General features: G+C 44.2%; 1 long non-coding RNA gene across 2 annotated transcripts; it reads right to left on the bottom strand.

Moving 5' to 3' along the window:
- Positions 1 to 396: 396 nt before the first annotated feature.
- On the bottom strand, positions 397 to 2,668 carry LOC131901667 (uncharacterized). Of its 2 annotated transcripts, none has more exons than XR_009376828.1 (3): positions 2,305 to 2,668; positions 1,464 to 1,632; positions 397 to 584 (listed from the first exon to the last, which is right to left on the bottom strand). It is a non-coding gene; the product is annotated as an uncharacterized LOC131901667 (long non-coding RNA). The 2 variants fall into 2 exon arrangements; XR_009376827.1 differs by lacking the exon at positions 2,305 to 2,668 and adding an exon at positions 1,726 to 2,160.
- Positions 2,669 to 3,899: the final 1,231 nt, after the last annotated feature.

Raw genomic sequence — 3,899 nt, 5'->3', positions numbered from 1 at the left:
CAGCATTATTGTATCCTGTGGAGAGATCATCTCTCATCAGTTCCAGGCCTGAATTTCCCATGAAGTCAGAAAATTGTCCCTTCCAGGGTCAGGTTGGTTCTTTGCAGTTCCAGCCATCAGAGCTGTGCTAAACAGCTCCAAGTGTCCAGGACACCTTCAGGGCAGAGCTACTGTTCTGAGCAGCTTGAGGTGTCCAGGATACCTCACCCTCTAGGGCTGAACTGTCTTCTTGCAGTTCCATCTATCAGAGTTGTCCTAAGCAGCTCAAGGTGTTGCCTTACTCCCCAGGTAGTCAGGACACCTTTCCCCAGAGTTGTTGCAACAAATTTACTTATATTGTTGGTAACAAAACCCAGGACCAAACATACAGAGTTGCAAACAATTTACTTACACCTATTCTGACCCTACACCGGTAGAGGCAGGCTGTTTAGATGATGGGAGGTGGAGCTGCATGAGCTCTCTCAGGAGGCTTGCCAAAATAGCTGTCTAAGAATTTCCCTGGTGTCTTCTCCACAAGTGTGTACCCTTCAGAGTCTGTGACAATGTTTCTCCTGTCTTCAAAAAGAAATTCTCAATGATAATACCTGTCACAATGGAGACCAAAATAACATCATGAACAGTTTTGAGGATGGGACTCAACATAATGACAAATTTATAAACACCCCAAGGGTATATCTATGTGTCAGTAAAGAAAGTACACTGGTGGAACTGTAATACTCACAGTGGTGCTCCCAATTTTCACCAAGGAATCACATGGGAATTGTGAGATAGGGAAGTGCTCATGCACAACCACAGATCCCGATTGCAGGGATTAGAGGGTGATACATGCACAAACACCTAGAAAAATACACAACATATACAAATGTATGTGAGAGACAGAGAAAGAAATACTTAGAGAGACAGAGAAAGAGAGACTGAGTGAGAATGGGAAAACTCTACCAATTGGATGCTGAACAAATGCATGCAGGTGTGTCCTCTCAGAGGGGAACAAAAGGAGCAGGGATCAGTCTCAGTTCCTGTATCCACACATTTAGATGTGTGACCAGGCCTCTCCAATTGCTGCTTGGAGAATCAAACGCACAAGGCTTTTAAAGCAAGTAACAAAAAATTAATTCAAACTCACAGCAACTAACATCTCACACTAGACAGCACTTGATAGAATCTCTTCAAATGCATGCTGGGAACTCACATAATACTGTCTCAGTCCATGAGTACTATGACTCATGCCACAGGCTCTGTTTTTGTTTCTTTTTAGAGAAAGCAGAATAGTCTATGTCCTCATGACTTTCCTGTCCACATTTGAGATTCTGCCTTTGGGAGGAGTTCAGAGACATGATTTTGGCATACCCTGAAGGCATACCCTGAATATACAGCTTACCAGAAACACAGACCTTATATAAAATGAATAAATGATGACAGAGTGGACCTGAGATTGAACCCACAGAGTTTGAAAGAACGAATACCTATTCTTCATGCTCTCTTCTGTGATAAAGATCAGGCAATCTCACTGTTACTTTCTTTCAATGGTCATTTTCTGTAGCTGACTGGTCAGGCTGCACCTTCTGCTTCATCTGCACCTTGGTGAGGAAGGTTTGGTGGGATGGTAGCTCTCTGGTGCTCCTTTATGTTCATCTACCTACAAGGTAGAACTTGCAGTATCACAAGGCAAAGATAATGGACAGACCCCACTGAGTCCTAATCAAATGTTTGAGAAAGCTTGTTTACCAGTGACTCGGTGACACCACAAATTATTTTGTCCTGTGCTTCAGATGCCCCCTCTGGGGAACCCAGCTGTCTCCTCTATTTGAAGGGAAGTGGTTATCCCAGCTATCTGGTTTTCTCTGCCCTCATAGCACATGCTCCAAGTAACCAAGGAGATAGCCTCTTCAGGCTCATTCACAGCTGCAGACTCAGAATTCAACTTGGCTGCAGAGTCCACAAGCCTGTGGGTTTACAAGTCAGGAAAAAATTGCCATAGTTCATAATCACCCCAGTCATTTAGAGGTTCCACAAATATCTTGACAGGTCACTCTAACCATATAACTGTTGATGGAGAAGACATATAAGGGCAGAACATGGTCACCAGACTCAACAAGTCTCCTCACTGACAACTGAGGAACACAGAGCAGCTGGGAAGTACATAAAGTTAGCCACTGTGGTTGAAGTAGAGTGATGTCCTGCCTAGAAATGGACACATCTCATTAATCCCTCCCGCTTTAATGTCGGTCTCATGTTCACACATCAATGCCTATCTACCAAAAGGAATGAAAACCAAGAGTTCCCAGCATAAAGCATTGGCCTTACCAGTTCCCAGCTTCTGAGCCAGAACAATTAATATCCTGGAATCCTTGAATTTCAAGAGGCATGACAAGCAGGAAGTTCTGTTGGTTCCCAGAGACTCCAGCTTTCTGTTCCCCATTACTGGAAGATTCAGCACAAGCCCACTTCCTCCAGGAAGATTCCCTTTTCTTGCACAGAACTCATTACATGATTCTCTTGACCATTTCTTTCTTGACATTTTACATTGAGGCTGAAGGTCAGCTTTCTTCTGTCACTCTCTGGTTTCTCTAACCTCTCCATTCTCTTTCTGAATTAGACACTTCAGTATGCCATCATGTTCATCAGAAAATGGTGAAGGCACTGAATAAACTTCCCAAGGACAGTGGGTGTTGCCACAACATAGTGACATCACAGAGGATGCCAGGGCTCTCCAGGATACATTAGAATGTCTAGGGAAGAGCTGCAGATGTCATGGGAACTGAGATTGCTAAGAGCTTTCCTTACACTAGATGTCAAGTTGTCCTTTGCAGGAGCCTCTGCTGGGATACAAGGGAAGCCCTTCAGTATCTCCTTCATCCAAAGCCAGAGATCTCTCCCTGATTGATTGAACATCCTTCAATTCTTTCCCTGTGTAGAACTGAATCTTTATTTCCTACTGAAATCTTATGTACACAAGGTAATAATATCATAGAAATTTATATATGCTGAAGTTCATCATAAGTACCTGCAACTGAGGTGACTGGCCACACTAGTGGAAACCCATGAACTGTGGACTGGTGGCTGTAGAGCCCCCATGAGACTTGACTAGGTCCTCTGGATACAGAAGATGGTTGTTTGGCTCGAACTGTTTGGGAGGCACCCAGACAGGGGATAGGGATCTACCCGTGGTCAATGGGCAGGCCTCTGGAACCCAGTGCCTGTGGTGTGACACCTTGAACAGCCTTGGTTTAGTGTGGAGGGGGTTGGACCTGCCTAGGCTCAATGTTCTGGACTCTGCTGACTGCCCATGGGAGACCTCGATTTGGGGGATGTGGGGATGTGCAGTGGCTTGGGAGAGAGGGATGGAGGTGGGTAGAGGGAGGAAGGGGGCTCTGTGGACAGTATGTGGGGTGAGGAGAAAATTTCTTAATAATAAAAAATGAAAAAAAAATACAAAAATGGTGTAAAATCAAAAAAAAGTACCTACATCTCCTTATATCCTTAGCCACAAGACATTATAGACTTAATGCTGAGTGAGAAGGACACTTGTTAAACAACTTCCTGGTAAAGAGTCTACAGGAAACAGCTAGGCAGAGTTATGCTAGAGGAAGAGGGTGATACAGCCTCTTCTTGGTCATGTGTGTTCACAGGCCTGTGGAGATGTAACCCAGGTTTTTCATATTCCAGGTGGGAGTTCAGAATCTCCCCATGGTTTGACTTTGTGGAATCATGAGTCAGTGTCAAGGGTGTGCTGATGTTGAGTGTCATCAAGGTCCTGAACACCATGTCCTGCCTTACCATGTGGCTATTCTCCAGTTTCCTAAAGGGCTTCATGCATGATATTTAGGGGTGTTATCTGGTTACAAAACATGGCATTTTCACTCTGAAATTATTAAGGATATGCTTTGGAAACATTTATT

This window comes from Peromyscus eremicus, unplaced genomic scaffold, assembly GCF_949786415.1.
Source record: "Peromyscus eremicus unplaced genomic scaffold, PerEre_H2_v1 PerEre#2#unplaced_192, whole genome shotgun sequence".
Lineage (NCBI taxonomy): Eukaryota > Metazoa > Chordata > Mammalia > Rodentia > Cricetidae > Peromyscus > Peromyscus eremicus.
This window is presented reverse-complemented; position numbering and strand designations above follow the sequence as displayed.